General features: G+C 41.8%; 1 protein-coding gene across 6 annotated transcripts in view; it reads left to right on the top strand.

Moving 5' to 3' along the window:
* The first annotated feature begins 278 nt into the window (after positions 1-278).
* DLGAP1 (DLG associated protein 1) overlaps positions 279-19,001 on the top strand; it is a 300,538-nt gene continuing 281,815 nt past the window's right edge. For 4 of the 6 annotated variants that reach the window (XM_053396460.1, XM_053396464.1, XM_053396455.1 and 1 more), the window contains exons 1-2: positions 279-541; positions 791-1,062. The gene's annotated coding sequence lies outside the window, so the exon portion shown is untranslated. Of the gene's footprint in view, positions 607-790; positions 1,063-1,229; positions 1,389-19,001 lie in introns of those variants that run through there. The other 2 variants (XM_053396456.1, XM_053396458.1) reach the window with 2 other exon arrangements.

Genomic DNA, 19,001 nt, shown 5'->3' with positions numbered 1-19,001 from the left:
TTGAAGCATGCAGAGGATTGCAGCCTAACAGCCCTGCTCTATGAATATTTTCCCTCCTCAAAATTCGTGGGATTTATTCTCTAATTGAGGCCTTTCTGCTTTACACCCTTACTTGGGAGCAAGCCTCCAATGAACTCGGAGGACTTGATTTCCCACTCCGAGTGGCTGCACGTGCCTCGCACACTTTCCCCAGCCCCCTGCCAGAAACATCACCCGCATCCCCTCCTCCTCCTCCCTTTCAACCAGCTACGTCGCCTACGTCAAGCGCTCCCCATTTCGCTCTCCGCATGTGGATGGTCTCCTTGTGTGTCTATTTCGGAGCACGTGTCTGTTTCGTCGCTCCCCGCTTTCCCCTCACGCTTCTCCCTCTCTCCCCTCCTGCCCGCAGTCCAAGAAAAGGCACCGGGGAAGAGCTCGGAGGAGATGCCCCCCTCGTCGTCGTCGTGGCGGCGGCGGCGTCAGGGGGACGGAAATCCTCTTCGCGACCCCGAGAGAGAGGGGGAGCCGTCTCCTTCCCCCCTTGGGCAACGCACCTCTTAAGGTAGCCTGAGGAAGCACGCGGGACGAGCGGGACGCCGCCCGCCGGGTTGTCGCCACAGCCTCTGTGTGAGTGTGAGTGTGTGTGTGGTGTTTCGGGGGGTGTCTTCCCGCTGTGGCCCCGAGTGGCTGAGCAGGAGAGAAGGGGGGACGACGACACCTCCGCCTCTTCTCCTCCAATATTAACATTGCCTGCACGGCGCTAAGGCTGCCCTGCCTGACTAATCTTGCTTTGCCTCTTCCTTCCTCGCAGCCCCGAGCGCACACAGCTACCTACAAAGGCACGTTACAGCGCCTTGACCAGAAGGCTGTGCTGCCGCCGCCGCCGCCGCCGCCGCTCCTCGCACGCACACGGATCGCACGCTGCCGCCGCCGCCGCCGCGCTTTACACACATCCAAGGATTAGCCGCCGCCTCTCCTCCTTCTCCCTCGCATCCCTCCCACACGGTGTTTTGACTTCTGCCTTGTGTGCTTCTTGGCTCGCGTATCGACTGCCTGCCTGCCTGCCTGCGTGCTTCTCAGCGGGTAAGTGGGGAGGTAAAGGTTGAACTAGGGGGAAGGGAGGCCTCTGTGTGTGTGTGTGACAATGTCACTCTGAGGGGTGGTGGGCATCTTCCCGCTCCCCCCAGCACGTCGCGCGCTGCCCGCCTCCCGAGCCGCGGGCTGCCTTTCCCTCACAGCTTTCCCCCTCAGCGGCTGCTGCGGTTTCTGGCGGGTTCTCCTTTGGGAGAGGAGAGCGCGCTTTCTCTCCATTCCCGGCGCCCTTCGGCCGGCGCCGTTTGGTGCCTCTCCTTCGCCTCCCCACGGCACCCACGAGCGCTGGGTGGGGAGCGGTCCTTGCGGCGCGGAAGGTGACTGCGCTGCTCTTCTGGGGTGGGTGTGTAGGGAGAGGAGCGCGAGGAAGAAAAGGGAGCCGGTCTCTTCTTCCTCTCACCCAAACGCGCGCGCGGTCTCTCTCCCCGGCAATGCCTGTTGGGGGTTTGATTGATCAGGCTTGCTGGGGAGTCTTCCCTCAGGAAATTCTCCAAGGCCCCTCCCCCCCCGCGCCGTTTTTGCGGCAGCGTTCAAAGGGTCGACGAAGCCTAGTTGGCCTTGTTGGGAAGGGGGGAGGGGAGCGCTGGTTTGTCGGGAGAACGAGGCGATGGAGTTTCCCGAAGTGCCTGCTTTTGTCCACACTGTGCGGAAGAAAAGCCCCTCACTCGCTGCCCCTTCTCCTCCCCGGGTGGTTGGCGGCGTTTCTGCGAGGCTGAGCAGCTGCCCTCGCTGGTTGCTGCGTGTGGCTGAGTGGCTTCTCCGCGCGCTTGCGCCGGCGACTTCCAGCCGATTCCCTTGTCCTGTCACCTCGAATAGGCGAAGGGGCCGTTGTGGGGTCGTCAGGGCGCCTTCCGTCCGCGACTCCTGCTAGCAAGGGCTGCCAAGAAAGGCATGGTGTGCGTCCCGGCAGGCGCGGGGGCTGCTCCTCTCAGCTTGGCATGGGCTTCTGGCAAACTGTTGTTTGGGCTGCATTGTTTTGATTCCGGTTGCAGGGGACGCTCGCGCGCGCACGCTTTTCAGCAAAACCCTTCTTGGGTGTGCTGTGAAAACCCTGACAAGGTCCATCCTGTGTCGAGTGAATGGCATAAATGGGGAGCTTGAAATCAAGCAGTGGCCCCTCATCGAGGCTTGTGGAGGCTATAACAAATTGCACTTTCATTTAGTGGAAGCGCAGCTGCTGGAGAAGCCTTTCAAGGCATAAGGGGGAGGAAATGAAGTCTGCATTCAGGGCACTGCACTGCTGTAATTTTCTCTCTCTCTCTTGAAAGGAATGGGAAATCTGAACAAGAATGATTGAATAGAATGGGCAGCGTGTATTAACTGGTCCTGCTTCCTCTTGGTTTCCATAGCATTAGTCCGATCCAATGTTTATGAACTATTCATAATCAACAGTTTCACTTCTCCACTAAACCAGTAAAATGGCTTTTAATTTTTTGGGTTGTATGAAACTGGATGGGATTTGAGTGTGTAGATCAAAGCTTTTTGATTTGGCAGCTGTCTCTATGGTTATATGATTAATATAGCAAGATGGTGATAGAGAAATTGGCATAATTCCATTTTTAACTGTACAAAATTGGTTATCCACAAACAATCAGAAGCAAAGTACTAAGATATCCCAGGAAAGAAAATAGAACAGTTGGAGATTTCCTGCTCCCCTTTTTTGGGAATTGGATGCAGATTAGAGGAAATATATGTAAATATTATTGTTGTATGCTACCTTACTACCAGAAGTTAATGAAATTTACTGTACTCCTTGGTGTTGACAGTAGGGGGATATTGATGTGATTTACATTATTAACTGTGCAGTAGGCAAAAAGTGAGAGTTTGCCTGGTGATTACTGGTATCTCTTTTACTTGAGATCTGATTGACAGCATACGTCCAACTTGCACCTGGTTTATTTTTGGAGCTATCTGATTAGAATGTAAAAACTGCAGATTTGAGTAGTTGTATACTAAGAAATAGGTCAGATTTTATTTCTAAAGTAAACATCTTTAAATGACTCATTCACTACTTGGAAAAATGTCCCATTTAACAAGATTGTGTGTGCAATCTTTTAGTAGCTCGACTAAAGATATTTTTATGTTGCACCTTATCCTATTACTTATTATTTTCAAACAAGATGTGAAATACGATACTGTTGTAGAGTAACTTAATGTTGTTGCAAATTTCAACATACTTCAGTTCAGAATGTAGTTAAGTTTGGATAATAATGCTTCACTGGAATAACTGTTTATCGTTACAAAACTTTTAAGAATAGCTCTTATGTATTTGACGTTCAAACACCTTCAGAAATAGTTTTCCAATTTTGTGGAAGCATATTTATAAAACAACATACTGTACTTCTCCTTGTATAAAATAATGTTTAAAGGGGGGGTAGTTTTATACACGGGGGCAATATCCCCCCATTTTCTTAATTTTGAGTCCCCAAAAATCTTATACATGGGGGCATGTTATACATGGAAAAATACAGTATTAATAAGAATTACGGTATTTTCTTTACAAGAGCTGCTTGCATGCTAATATTAAAATGTCCTCTTTGAGAAATGGTTGATCTTAATACATTTAGATGTGGATCTATCTGAGTTAGTTCAATAGTTTAGGAATGGCAAAATATGTACTGAGTAATAATTAATGGTAGTTTTCCCACCTTTAATACTTCAGTGTTCTCTTAAGTACTTCTGAAACAAGTCTTTTAAGACCTCTGATAATTAATTAAAACACAATTTTCTTTACTAAAAAGGCTGAAAAATAATTTCTTTTATGATCATTCTGGATTTTATGTCAGTTGAACTTCCAAAGTAAATTACTAAACTCTTATTCCCATAATCTCCTCCATTTAAGATACTAAATATAGGATGGAGTCCAAACCACATACATGTAAACAATATGCTTGTGTAATGCTTGTTAAAAGGATGGTGTGAATGAATTCAGCCTGGATTAGTCATTATGTTACATAGAAATTCAGGCGATAATATAGTATGTTGACAATGTCAAAGCCGGCTTCTGTAATGCTGAAGTTATTCTCCATGGTTTAAGGATAATGGTCTCTTAACATCTTGAATGAAGTTTCACATGAACTGTAATAGACAAACCTGAGAATGTCAGAGGCTAACTATAATGTCATTTTAAGATAAAGCCCAGGGCACTGGTCCATGAAAAATTGCACCTCCTTAGCTTCTGTAAATGAAGTCAATTTTGACTTTATTGTCTATGAAATTAGATAATGTTATTTTAAAAGGGATACATGGCACATGTTTCCTCTGTGGCCTAAGCTAATGAAATATGAAAAAGAGTCTCCATGACAAAGAGTGTTGGTTTCCGAATAATGTCCTATCCCAAGTCAAGAAGAAAATCATGTATAATTTGCTAGATAATATGCAGAGATTTTCCACTGTGGTTGTATGGCTTTTCTGAAGGTTGTTGAAGTGGATTACCCAGGCTCTGTTTCTTCTTTCCCTCTGTACAAGAGTAGTCTTTCATGGAGTCCATTCAAAAGTCTGTGGGCTAAGGCCATGATCATATGTAAATTGAAAGGCTTTGATTTGGTTCATTTATATTTTGCTTTGGGAAACAAAGTGGAGCCCTGTTCACTACTTCTTCTAGAGCAGTGGTTCCCAGTTGGTGGTCCGTGGTCCTTAGGGGGTCTGCGTAACACACCCAGGGGGTCCATAGCACCATTCTCGTAACATAAACTACCATAGAGGTATCAAAATTTTCAAAAGTAGGGGGTCCCTACCTTGGCTTTTGAAAAACAGGGGGTCCACAGTACTTAGTTAATTGGAAATCACTGTTCTAGAGGTCTTAAGCGTGTTTGTGTTGTGGATAAATTTATTTTAAAAGCTCTCTCTGTTAGGAACTATGCCTAATCTCTTCTCCTTTTGGAAAAATCCATTGCCTCTTCTTTTGGTATTGTGTTTCCAAGAGAAGAGGCCAGTTAATAATTGGTGCCTGAGTTTTCCTCTTCCTTTCCCCCCTGTTTGTGTCATAACTTTTAGATTGTAACCCTATAGACAGGGACTGTTTTTACTGATCTGATCTGACCGGTCCTGGGAGCAGAGTACACTTACCGTGGGCCTCTGAGGGCTATGTTGGTTGGGGGCTCCTACCAGGGACCAGATGCTTTTTTTGATTGAGTTTATAACTTTATTCTGACAAGACTCCCTCTCTGAGCCTCAGACAAGCTCTGCATGAGCCTGGTGGGCCACTCACCCTGATTCTCGACATGCGCTACCCCTACCAATTCATAACCTCAGGGAAAGAGCTTCCCCTATGCATCTTTCAAAAATGAAAGGAGATGTATCAAGCATCTTGATGCCACAACATCCCCTTTGTTCTGGGTCTGTGGGCTTGGGCTACAATTTCCATCATCCTTCACAACAAATTCCAGTAGCTGGAAGGATGGGAGATTAGGTTCAACCCTAAAAACCAATTTTTTGAATGAACAGCCTACTGCTTGCCAGTTCCGAAGTCATGTGTCTGATATATTCATTCTCCACCATACAACATAACTTATATGCAAATAACTTCATGATATCCTGGTTCAAGTTTTATCTATTACACAGAGTGGGAGCATTTGCGCTTTGAGAGTGCTCCCTGTCTTCATGGTGCATAGAGAAGATAGTCATATTCCGCATGAAATTGTAATTGTTTAGATGGAAATAATCTCAAACTGGTGAATTGTCTAGCAGCTGATATGAAAAACTTTAGTTTATCATTTAGAATTTCATTCTAAAAGTGTTCCTGCCATTCCCATTCATGGAGGAGGCTTGCAAGGCCAGGCTCTTACTCTAGAACAGGAACGTCAACTACAAGGTCATTGTAATTATTACAAATGGCTCTAGACAGTCTTTGTAACTGTATAGAACCATTGTGATCTGTAATTTTGGTGGGTCTCCTCCATTTAAATATGAAGAAACACAGAGGTTAGATGAGTAACTTTGCCTGCAGTTTTTATAACATGAAGGCTATTTTCTGCTTATTTCCTTAACTTTGAGATATATCATGTAATTGATAACTCCAGCCACCTTTTCGCATATTAGCATTGTATTGTCCAATATACTTTACATTTTTGGCTATTACCTATTTAAGCTATGCATGATCCAAAGTTTGCAGAGTTCTAATGTATTCAAAGGTGTGCCAAAGGAACTTCATGTGTGCCTTGGAGTTCCTGTATTCTTACTTGGGTCTCTTAGTAAGTCTAATTGACATGCCCTATTATTTTATAGAGGTAGTACCTAATAAGTGGGAAATTGTGTGATTCCTCCACCCATCTAGAACTTCTTTCCTGATCAGGGAGTTGCGGGTGCTTGACTCTCTGGAAGAGAACCAACTGGGATGCTGTTAGTGGCATCTGCATTTTTGACATGTGAATAACCTTTTTGAAGTAAGTGGAGGGACAGGTGGCATAAGGAACGCAGGAGGTAGAATTAAGCAGAGTGGGATGGTTCCATCTGCCAGATAAAATTGTGGTGATTTATCAGTGAGTGTTTTGAGGAACAAGACACCTGAGCATCTGAAGAGACAACTGCTAAAAATATCTGGGAACTCCTGATTATGCCTTGTATTTCAATTCACCCTGGGTGGCAGACTCCATAAACCTACCAATAGAATTTTTTGCATCATTACAGTATATTGTGATTCCTTTTGCCTCTTTGTAGCAGTTGTATAGCTGTTTGACAAAGCCAGAACTATAAATAGTAAATACAGCTATTGACAAAGAAATGTTTATAAAAAAGTATCCTACAGGTAGGTTTGTTTCTCATAACTGCAAATAACCATTTCATTATTTTGCAGGATGTGGTGTTTATGTATTTTAAAAATAAAATTGCTACAGTATAACCTTTTGTGAAGCCAAGTATGATAAATACTTTCCCACTGCCAACAGAGCCTAATAATTTATAAATAATCTTTGGTATAAATGTAGATGTGATTCATCCTCTCTCTCGTGATGCAAATTGGCTTCTATTTCTATGCGAAATTATTATGCAAAACTTTGACTGGATGCGTATTTTCCTTTTTATGCAGAAGTGTTTATTGAGTGAATGAATGAACTGTATTTCTTTATGCAAAAGGACTACAGTGATCTGACTGCAAGATAACATAAGCAGAAGCCTTATGGTCCCAGTTCAGAATTACAGGAGAGTCATCAAGTTGTGCTTTAGAGGGGTGCCTGTTTAAAACCACATAATGGAGATTTCTTGCTCGTCTAATAGCCTTTATCTGTCTTCTAACAGGTTTCATCCTTATGTTTGTGGATAATAGTTGAACCTGCTTTACAGTGGTCATTATGAATCTGGCTCTAGCTATTGGTAGATGCTGTAGCCTAGAAAAATGCCAACCAGATACCAGATATATATGTAAAAAGTGATTCAAAAGATGGGCTATAGTTACATCAAAAGGCCAAGGTTGACAACAGCTTTCTTTTCTTGGTTCTCATTTGGGTTTGCTTCACCTGTTCCCTCCCCCACCCTTCACTTAATCTCTTGTCTCTTGTTGCCAAACCCATGGTGCTTTGTCTTTGGAAGTGAGTTTTTACCTTTGATTATTAGACTAAATACTGAAAAGTACTATGCATGTATGTAAGGATTTAATAGAGGTCAGGACAAGCTGATTTCAATGTCCATTTCATTTTGGGGTAAAAGTCAACTAGAGTCTCAAAATGTGAGTTTGGCATTAATAGTCCATTAGCTATGAATAATATATATTTTTACAATAAGCTGTCATTTTCTGCAAAATTCTATTTTTAAATTCTTTCATTGCTGCCTATTGGTCAACATTAAGCATGTGTGCATTGTAGCATTTCTGTGAGTTTTTATGTGTCACATTATTTATCATCACTTTATGGTTTGATGTTTATCTTTTGCTTCATTTAACATCTTTACTACCTCTGACATCTGGCCCTTGACATTTTATTATGTGACTTCTGTCTGCTGTGAAGAAAGCATCTCTGTTACCTAGATCCGAGAGAAGGGCAAAAACTGTAATGCTAACATTGAACAAAAGCAGAGAACACTGTTGAATTAATTTTAAATGTTTGTTGTTAAACAACTGATTAATTGATTAGTAAAAGTGTTATATTGAGGACATCTAATTCAGATTATTTTAATAAAATAACAAAGAAAAGCCTTTTAAAATAGAACCCTGCTGCTCATTTTGCCTGAATCCTGAGAGGTACACTCTTCGTTAATAGCAGTGTAATCACACATAGATAGACACATGAATGTATATGTTTCTGTATGTATAAAATTTGAAGAAGCAATAAGCATCCTATTTCAGGGAGTTACTTCAGTTAAAACTGAAGTAAAACTAAATTCATTTTAATTTCTGAGATCTATTCATGCATTAATTTATAATCTTGTCAATCCTGCTTATCACCTAAACCAAACCCTCCAATGGTTGGAGTTTATTATTGTAGCAGCCAAGGAGGAAATAAAAATCACTATGGTGCTGATGGAAACAGTCCCTGTGACTATGACCCTACTGACAACAGCCTAGTTTAGATGTAATGCGAAACTAAGATTTCCTTTACAAGGATATGCTGTGGGAAGGCTGGTTCACATGTTTCCTCCTCTTCCCTTCTCCATCTGCAAGGAGATAAATTTTAAAGCATCTATTTGTGTCTCAAGATCAAATCATGGTTTCAGCTCCTGGTTTATATTAACTGTAGTCCCCCTCCCTCCATGATATTCAGACATAATAGGAAACAGGGCTTTAGTCCAAAGTGCAAATAGATTCTTTAGATTCCACCCTTTCACATCTGAAACAATGAAAAGAAGATGCACACCAGCCAAAGATTCACCATGGTGTATTCTCGTAACAGGACACCATGGTTTCCCATTACACCTGAACCTGGTCAGTAAGTGATGAGACAGTTCCCCTGGTAAAGTAAAACAGGCTAGGAATTCTGTTCTGGAAGATGTTGCTGTGAAATATATTAGGAAATCATAATATATGATAGTTTGGCCCTTGGGAAGAAAGGACAGAAATGTTGGAGCAAAATGCATAGCAATTATCTGGATGTAAGCTCCATTGAAGATAGTGGCACTCACATCTAAGCAAACATGCATAAGACTGCATTGCAAAGTGCATAAAATTATAGGATCACTAGCTATAGGTTTTAATAAACCAGTTAAATTGGGTGATAGACAGCAGGCACTTGAAGGCTTGAAAATGGTAGATGTCTCACCTATATTTGCTTTTACTCACTTCTTCATCCTAGGTAACTGGAACTCTGTTAAATTCAGTGGCAGGTCATGCTAACTAGAACTAAAGCATCATATTCTTTTTAATACAGGGGTAGGGATTCCAGATGTTGTTGCACTCCAACTCCACCCATCCATATTGATGGGAGTACAATCATAGAATCATAGAATTGCGCAATTGGAAAGGACCCTGAGGGTCATCTAGCCCAATTCCCTGCAATGTAGGAATCTCAACTAAAGCATTAATGACAGGTGGACATCCAACCTCTGCTTAAAAATCTCCAAGGAAGGAGATATCTGGTTTTCAGCATCATGATATATCACCCGCTAAACATCACAATATGCTGGTCCATAACAATGTCTGAAAAAAGGTTGGAGCTGTGTAGAGGCATTGATTGGCTTTATGGTTTTTCCTGCGTTGTGATTTTTGCTGGTGCTTACTCTTGTGATTCTTGTGCTCTTGTGACCCCCTGCATGTTTCATCAAGTGGTGAGGCACAGCTGCTCAGCTGGGGCAAACACAGGTGCATCAATCAAGGGTGGGAAGGATAAAAGGCAAGCAAGGCAGAAGCTCTGTATCTGCTCAGCTTTCTTCATTGATGGACCTTGGTTTGGCTGCTTCAGGAACTCTCCTGGACTGTGACTTCAGGACTGACCAAAGGTGTTCCAACCCAAGATGTTCTGCAGAGGTGGGAACCTGACCTTGCGTATTGACTTTGGACTTTGCTTGTTGTACTGGAGCCAGACTGGTATTTGATCATTTGGACTATCTGACTACTCTCTAGTGTTGTCCTTGGGACTGTGTGCACTATCAGGACTTACCTCCAGATATGCCAGGGTCCAGGACATTTTTCAAGGAAGCAGAGACCATGGTCCAAGAAGCCAAACCCTAACCCTTTCTGATGACATCACCTGCTCAGCCAACTGTTTACTTCCCATATTTTCCTCTAATATATGATTTTAATATGGCAAAAAAAGTAATGCACTGATATATTAGACATGTAACTGAGGGAATAAACTAATTTGAAGAGTTTCTCAAGCGAGAATAATAGACCTTCTATTTCTTCTAATATGTTGCTAATAAAGCCTAATAATTCACACAGTTGGGATGCTACATAGCAAATAGCAACAGTTGTTATTTAGTATTACTACATCTATATAATACTGAGTTTGAAGCTTTTGTAAAGGAAGTTGAGCTGCCATTTTGGTTTGTTTCCAAAATGGAAGCTACAGGTGTTATTACAGCTAGAAACAAAATTTAGTAGTACCTTCTTTTTGAGGTGGAAAAACTATTAATAACTGAGAATGGTATTTCAGAAATGCTGTTTGTTTATGAAAAGTTATGGGTGATTAAACTACACTCTTGCTGAGAGTAAATGGATTTTATGCTTCAGCAATTAATGTAAAGTAATTTAATTTGACAAGCACTAATGTGGACTTCAAAACCAACCCAAATCCAGTTTTTCCTTAATAACTTCAGTGGTTGCTTTGTTATAATGATATCCCTATTATTAGTGGTGTTAATCTTTCCAGATGACTAAATTTTAAGTCTGCATTGCGCAGTTTACATCATACACATGACATTATTTGGTATGCATACATACATGTATTAACCATCTAAGTAATTGTTGTGCCTTAATCAGCTGAAATATGTATTTACTATCATTACAGACCAGTTGAATCTCTGAGCAGTGTGGGATTCCAGTGCTCCAGATGCTTACCCAAGGCCTGTGTTTCCTTTGGAAATGAGGCACAATGGAGACTGTGGTGTCTTCATGATATATGGTTTATTTATGCAGATATACAACTATGATGGAGGGTCAAAGCACCACACTCAAGAGGGTCCTGACTCTCCCATTGCCACAGTCTCCTATTCAAACAGGCAACCAACACTGTGCTCAGCCCCCACTCCAACTTGCTGCATTTAACAGACTGACACTCCCTCCCAGCACACCACAACCAACTGAAATTCCGAAACTGTGGAACTGTCTTCAGACTAACTATCTCATAGCTCCAGCAGAAAATCTGTCTTTCTGATGGCGTATCTTCCTGTCTTTGTTCTCTGCTGATGGCCCATCTCTCAAGTGATCTCCTCTGCACAGGAAGCTGAGCCCAGCTGTTAAGAGTCTGACTTCAGTTTAACTGTCTTAAGCATTTATTATATTTTTACTAAATCCAGAAATTATGGGTGCCTTGCACCCACAAACTCATAATGCTGTTTTTGTGAATAACTATAGTTGAAATAGTTTCTTTGCATCAATGCCGACTACAGCTTGTCCTCACCCCACCCCCATCTACACTTAGGATTAAAGAACATGAATTCAACACAGATGACATTATCCTTTCAGGAGAGGGTGGAATCACTACTTAAGTGCAATTGCCTCTTCAATGCCTTTATAGTACCTTTTTTGGACCCCAACTTTGGATCATTTTCTTCCTCCCCCCATACCTACCAGGCCTGGGCAAGCAAGTAAAAAAAGCTACAATATACCCAGCTTTTTGAACATGGGAGACAAGATGCCAGGCTGCATACTTTCTATGGCAGGCATGTCCAAAGTCTGTTTCGGGGGCCTAATCTGGTTGGCCCTTTGGTCAGCCCTCATGGCCCTTCATCAAATCTGGCACTCTGTTTAAAAAGTTTGGACACCACTGTTCTATGGCCTCCTGATTCATTGAAATCTAGTAATTCTTCTCCCAGGGTCTTCCTTGCTTTCCGATCAACACCATTCCAATACTTCAGTTTGCTCACTTGAAGGTTCTGATAGGCTTTGGGGGCATGGCACTTGGCAGCAGGCTCAGACCTATTACAAAAGGTAGAAGAGAGAGTGAAAAATAAATCCAGTTGAACAGTTACAGATGGATCAGCAGATCAGCAGTGACAAGGTGAACTGAATGGTGATGTCATAATCTTGTCAGCTGATGGAGTTATCAGTTTTTGCATTTAGACAAAATTTAAAGTACATTCTCTTAAACGACAGCAGTTACAATAATGATCTTTGCTCCTTTGTCTATTGAATATGTAGCAGAATACTGTTATTAGACTGATGCAGAAATTGAGAGTGGGAGAACGCCCCATTTTCTGGCCTGCTAAGAGCGCTCCTTTAAGTGAAGTCATGTCACCAAAGTTTAAAATTATTTGGCTTGGAACCTTGATTATTCATAGTGCTTGGTTATTCATAGTGCTACAGTTTAAAATGTGGCCTCAATCTAGAAACGATTTCTTGTTTCTACTCACTGAACTGGCTGCTGCTGCAGCAGGCACTGTGGCAAGGGGGGAAAAGAGAGAGGCACAGACTCTAATCTTCCTCCTGTAGCACCTATTGCTACTGCAAATGGGAGGTACGAGAACCTTTCAAAGGTGAGGTGGAGAATCCTGGGAGGCCAACAATTAGAAGTCTAATTAGAACTTCCAAGGGGGTAGGAAATATTTTTCTGGGTTTCTGGTCACGTCACAAGTCAATGGTGGTTGCTGCTTGCTGCCCTTTGTGGGCAACAAGGAGGTTCAGGCAGGGGAAAGCCAGTATTTATGATCTGAAATCCTGGCAGTGTTGTCCAGTGGGGAGCTTGCTGCATCCCGCTGTGCCGTGCAAGCCCATGTCTGCCAACTTGAAAGGCGGAGCAGGTGTGACCTGGGAGTGTGTCCCTGCCATGGACGAACCTCCATCTCTGGCATGATTCATGGTTGGTTCCTCCATAATTTGGAAAATTGGCATTAATCAAGAGGTGCTCCTAGACCCAACATATGCTGATTGCAGGCAATCAGTCAGCTGCTGAAAAGACTGGGCTTGGTTCTTTGAAGGCATCTGAATGTTTTCTTTGAAGCTTGAGAACCCTTACAACAGTCGGGAAAGGAATGGGGAGGACAAGGTGTTTTCTTGTGGTTTTCAAATGGTCTCCTTTCTTCTTGTCCTCCCCTGCAAAATGAAAGAGACGTGTGTAGCCACTGTTATGTTATTATGTTTGTTACTTGAGAAAAGAGGGGGCGGCTTTTAATTTATGCTCAACAAGGAATTTAGCAGGGTTTTACTATGCCCCCCCCCAACCGAGGCTGAATAGACTTTATTTAAAATTATTCCTGGACTGGACGAGGAGTGCTGATGGAGTAATGCAGTGGGGTGGGGGGGGGGGAGAGAACTGTGGCCGAACAGGTGTGGTAAAGAGGCTGAATTTGAGAAAAGATCTTGCTTTCAACTATGTGCCGAGGAAGAACTCCAGAGTGGGATTTTTAGTGGTGGAGGTTGGATATGCACTCAGTGAGTTATTTGAGCTTGTATGCTAGTCTGTAAACAGTGGAAGAAATGGAATGCGACCTTGTACCATCCAGATAAACACTGCAAAGAACCGAACAATGGAAGATAGGAATTAACTCTCCCAACACACCAGGTCCGGAACAACAATATATACGAAGGACTACACACCTTAAATAGAATATTTATTTAAAGATGTAACGGAGGTGCTGTTTGTAAGATGAAAAAGGCGGCCAGCTGGAAGAATGGTTTAACGGCAAGTAAAGGATGTCAAGTGGACTCTAAATAAGAAATTGTGTGACTATGCAAGGAAATGATGGTGATCATATGTTTGGAACAGAAACTGAAAACCTGATTTTAAGAAATTGTATTAAATTAAATTTATTTGGTTTGATTTGTAATAATTTGGAAAAATAATAAAAATCATTTGAGTTGGGTAAAAAAAGGAAATATTTTTTCTGAGTGCTCTCTCTTGCTAGTAATGGTCAATCCCATCCACATTTGGCTTGGGGAATTTGCTTATCTTGAATCCTCTTGATACTCCTGGAATGTTTTTTTTAAAGAGCTCCCACGAACTTCATTAGTAGATAAAGAGTCCTAGAACATGGTTTTATCAATCCTGTTAATTTCCTCAAATGTAAGACTCATTCTTCTAAAAGCTTCATAGTTCTAAATGTCACATACTGTCTTCAAAATCTTTATTCTCACTGATTTCTTCCTTTTTTGTTGCCTCATGTGGCTTAGCCGTTTCAGCTTTGCAACATTGGGATATATGTTTTCTACCATTGGCACGTTCTGCTACTATATGCAGTATAGAAAAGAAGTGAAACAGTTGGGCATAGGTGCATGCTATATAGAGTGAGGCACAATATTTAGAATTGTATCCAACATCCAATGTACTTAGAGTAGAGCAGCTGAAATCAGTGGACATGAAAAACTTATACGCATTGATTTAATTGGGTGATATCTGCTTGTTAGAAGTCATGTGGCTAACTTTCATGCAAGTATTCAGATACACCTAAAATAGCTCTTTGGACTGTGATTACCTGCCCTCCCACCCCAAAACCTGCCCTCCTAGCAGCACACTGAATATTGCTCATTATGAAATGGTTTTAAGGGCACTTGAACCTAAGCACAATAATGCAATTTAATTGTGACAGTAGCTGAATGAATTAGAGTAGCGCACATTTTGTTACAAAGGCTGTTATTTAAACATCAGCTCTAAATATGCAATTCCATATAAAACCATAAGTAAATAATTCAGTTATCTTAATCTCTAATTTTAATGACCCTTTCAGTTCCCTGGCTCTTATTAGAATAAACAGAAATTAATAATAATGAACAAGTGTTTTGAGCTGTTCTAGTTTATTATTATTTTTTTGCTGTGAAATTCTATACTCTTAGCACTCTCTTCTGCTCTCAGATATGTATGCACCACTCCCAAAGAGCTTAATGATTACTGTTCTGGAGCAGCTGGGGGAAATTTGAAACCACACTCTCAAATTCTGTTTTAATGGAAGTCTAATGATTTATGTGAAATAGCACCAAGAGAATAGATTCTAGTAGCAACAATGCCTAAAGCCTATTTTTAAATGAACTTGGTTTTGCTTTCATTAATATTTGTGTCCGAACATTTGGACTTCAGGAAGCTTTGGTATTTTGGAAATAGAAACCTAATATGGAACATAATTCCTGTATATTGGAGTTCTTGTTGCTATGTAACAAAAAAAATCTAGTCAGTATTTTGGGAAAGTGCGTTGGGAATGGAGGGTTTGTTGAGTGCACAATATTTTGAAAACTCATTATTAGTTTATTTCCTTCTAAACAAAAGGTCTCAAGGCAAAACAAACAATTAAAAATTATCAAAGCAACAAATGCAGAAAGCTTTGTTCACATATCAGTATCAAATGATGGCTTACTGTTTGAATGAGCCATTGCAGATTAAAGAAAGAAAAATCATATACCCTTGTCAACTTTGCAGTTCTGTGTTTCTAAGAAATACAATGCAACAACACTTGGAATACTGTGTACAGTTTTGATCACCTCATTTAAAAAAGGATTTCATACAGCTGGAAGAGGTTCAGAAAAGGGCGACCAAAATGATCAAGGGGATGGAGCAAGTGAGGAAGGTTAAAATATTTATTATTATATTTAGTGTTCCTTGGTTTAGAGAAAAGGCAAGTAATGTAATGATAGAGGTGTATAAAACTATTCATGTTGTGGAGAAAGCGGATAGTGATCTCCCCTCACCCCTCATGTTACTAGAACTTGAGGCATCCAATGAAACTGAACATTAGAAGTTTCAGGACCGATAAAAGGAAGTACTGCTTCAGACAGCATATAGTTAAACTATAAAATTCACTCTCACCAGAAATAGCGATGGCCACCAACTTGGGTGGCTTTGAAAGAGAATTAGACCAATGCATGAAGGACAAGTCTATCCATGGCTAAGAGCTACAAAACAATGGCTGTGTTCTACCTCTACAGTTGGAGGCAGTATGCCTCTGAATGCCAGTTGTTGGGAGTCACAGGTGGGGAGAACACTGTGCAAATAGGATGCTGGGACTAGATGGGCCTTTGGCCTGATTCCGCAGGGTCTGCTTACGGTCTTTTTGTTGGAGGTTAGTTCGCACACTCAATCAAGTGAATACATATATGTGTGAAATAGCATCTCTGATTCACACCCATCTCTGGTTAAAATCAAAGCTAGGTAAGACTTTATTCCCTACTTTGAAGAGGTGTATCTGTAAAAACTGCTGTTGGGGCACAAATTCCCACTCCCACTGCGAGACCATTTCCATGTGAGGATTACACACAAAAGATGACCTTTTGCCTGTGAGATAAAGTCTTTGAAATCATTCCCTATGAAAATGGATGAAGATAGTTGTTTTTCTCATTTTTCCATAGGAGCTGCATTCAAAGGCTGCAGCTGGGGGGAAATAAGCAAATCTGGATTAGTTCAGAAGTATGTTATTTCCTGATTCTTTGGGAATTATTCTACAGTTTATTTCTCACCCAGTCTGATGTCAGCCAAGGGGCAGCTAAGACGTTACAGTAGCCCTCTTTAGGTATTCTGATTCTGCGTCCTACAAATATGCAAGGCATTCACCACCACTCTTATCCCCCTTCATAAGTAGTAAGGCAAACTTATGAAGCAGAGGTCCTACTGGACTCGTGGGAAATCAGGTTTCTAAATGTGTTAAAGACCTTTTTAAACATTATTAAACATATTGATCAAGTTCTTACAGGTACTATGAGGCACCTGTAGTAGTGCCAATTCTGCTATCAAAGCTGTGGAAGTGGGCACACATGGGGTAGGGTGATCTCTTAGGTCCTCTGGTTCCAGGTTGTCAATAGTATAGAAGTATGAACTTGGCCCAGCAGCAATTCAGCAACTGGTGCAGACCTCTGAGCACAGATGTTACTTGCCAACAAAGCCTCCTTCCCACATGTCTTAGTCATGGTATTCTGATTCTGCGTCCTACAAATATGCAAGGCATTCACCACCACTCTTATCCCCCTTCATAAGTAGTAAGGCAAACTTATGAAGCAGAGGTCCTACTGGACTCGTGGGAAATCAGGTTTCTAAATGTGTTAAAGACCTTTTTAAACATTATTAAATGTGTGTGGTCTTTTATATGTATATATATGAGGGACGCGGGTGGTGCTGTGGGTTAAACCACAGAGCCTAGGACTTGCTGATCAGAAGGTCAGCGGTTCGAATCCCCGCGACGGGGTGAGCTCCCGTTGCTCAGTCCCAGCTCCTGCCAACCTAGCAGTTCAAAAGCACGTCAAAGTGCAAGTAGATAAATAGGTACCGCTCCGGCGGGAAGGTAAATGGCATTTCCGTGCGCTGCTCTGGTTCTCCAGAAGTGGCTTAGTCATGCTGGCCACATGACCCGGAAGCTGTATGCCGGCTCCCTCGGCCAATAAAGCGAGATGAGCGCTGCAACCCCAGAGTCGGTCATGACTGGACCTAATGGTCAGGGGTCCCTTTACCTTTACCTTTATGTTGGGGCCATTCTTGAGTACGGGAGACTCTTCACATGTTTGAATTCCCAACTTGTAACGGGTGACAGGCAATAACTGTTTGCAAGTCTGAGCAGTGGTGCTTACTTGACCTCCTAATGCCAGTGTCTCTGCAGCTTACTGGGAGGAAGAGGGGTAGGTTGGCACTGGTAGAGTCAATTTGGTGCTCGCAATGGTGTGTTTATACAGCATCAACCTTGCTATTGCCTCCCCACTCCCATTTCCATTAAGCTACTGTGTTGCCAGTGATGGGATGTCAGGTAAGCACTGCTGCCCTGCCCTGCTGACTGCTACTGGTGACAGGTGTGTTGACAGAGCCAGATCACGTGTCCCCATAGTCCCTTCCTCATGGGTTTGCTATACACAGAAACAGAATGCCCTAAGAGGGCTGGTGCTAGTCTAAGAGGGCTAGTGCTATTATTACTTTGTTAGTATAATTTGGCATAAGAATTTAGCTCTTTGGGAAGGCTGTTCATATACATGATTTACATATAACATCAGTATGTACTAATAGATGTATTCCATAAGGACTGACAATGGCGGCTTGGGGAAGATTCCATTCTGCTGTTCTTGCTTAGAAGCAAGTCCTTACTTGAGGACTTGTTTTGTTTTGTTTACTTTGGTTCACAGCAGTGTTTTACTTGTAATAAGAAGAACTAACCCTGCAATCTCTTTGAGGAATGCTGACTTAAATGCTGTCCAAGAGTGTATTTTGCCTACTAGCAGTGCAGAATTTGATATTAATGTATTCGTTAGAGACAAGTACCCAAAACACATCTACCTGGAAGCAAAGCAATATGGGACAGTCAGGTTTCCACCCTAAGTGATAAGTGCAAAGGGAGGCGTATATCACAAAGCAAGTCAAGTAGAAGTGGTACAGAAATGTAATAGATAATAACACACACTCATTCACTAATCATTTGGTATTATGAAAGACTACTCTCCATATTAACTCTTGTATGAATAATACAGCAGCAGTTCAGAAATGCTCTGTGTTTGAATGAGGGGGTCATTTTTAGAGGCTTTTATAACAGTTGTTTATTACCTTCATATGCTTCAGTGGCGTCTCTGAAGGATCTGTGGCCACAGCTTCCCATTGTTTGTGGATAGAAAAGTGTATTGGCAAAAGCTTTCCCCCCTTTTGTAGACTAATCATTAACTTCTAGTTTTTCTGACAGAAATCCTTCTTTTGAATAAAGCAGTCTTGCAACAGAACTCTCAAAATGAGCTTCTTTGGGAGGAAAGGTGGGATATAAATTTAATTAATAATATAGCTTCAGTGTAATTCTGGATGTTGTAGGATGACATTAGTTCACATTCATGACCTATTAGCAGTTAAAACAGAAAACAGATGTAATCAGAGGAAAAGACAAACAAATGTAATCATGTATAACAACAACAACTACAACTACAACTACAACTACAACAACTAAATAATTTGATGTAGCTGAAT

The sequence above is a fragment of the Podarcis raffonei genome, chromosome 7 (genome assembly GCF_027172205.1).
Source record: "Podarcis raffonei isolate rPodRaf1 chromosome 7, rPodRaf1.pri, whole genome shotgun sequence".
Lineage (NCBI taxonomy): Eukaryota > Metazoa > Chordata > Lepidosauria > Squamata > Lacertidae > Podarcis > Podarcis raffonei.
This window is presented reverse-complemented; position numbering and strand designations above follow the sequence as displayed.